General features: G+C 33.3%; 1 protein-coding gene across 1 annotated transcript in view; it reads right to left on the bottom strand.

The window, feature by feature from the left end:
• LOC119585376 (vegetative cell wall protein gp1-like) overlaps positions 1–219 on the bottom strand; it is a 24,144-nt gene that overhangs the window by 23,655 nt on the left and 270 nt on the right. The window lies entirely within an intron of this gene.

Here is a 219-nt window from a genome sequence, read left to right on the forward strand (position 1 = left end):
TGCAAATTCGTCTGGTTGGCGACTGGCAGTTGAGGTCATACGGTACATTATTCCAAAAAAACCTTCGTGATTTCTTGTAATTATCCCGAATAAATGGCTAAGGACAGGAATATGTGATATATAGATGCGTATTTTTAAAATAATACAGTATTGTATTGCTTAGGAAATGTAATATAAATTCAAGTGATCCGGTGGGAAATTTCGTATTTCAACTATATT

The sequence above is a fragment of the Penaeus monodon genome, chromosome 19, assembly GCF_015228065.2.
Source record: "Penaeus monodon isolate SGIC_2016 chromosome 19, NSTDA_Pmon_1, whole genome shotgun sequence".
Classification (NCBI taxonomy): Eukaryota; Metazoa; Arthropoda; class Malacostraca; order Decapoda; family Penaeidae; genus Penaeus; species Penaeus monodon.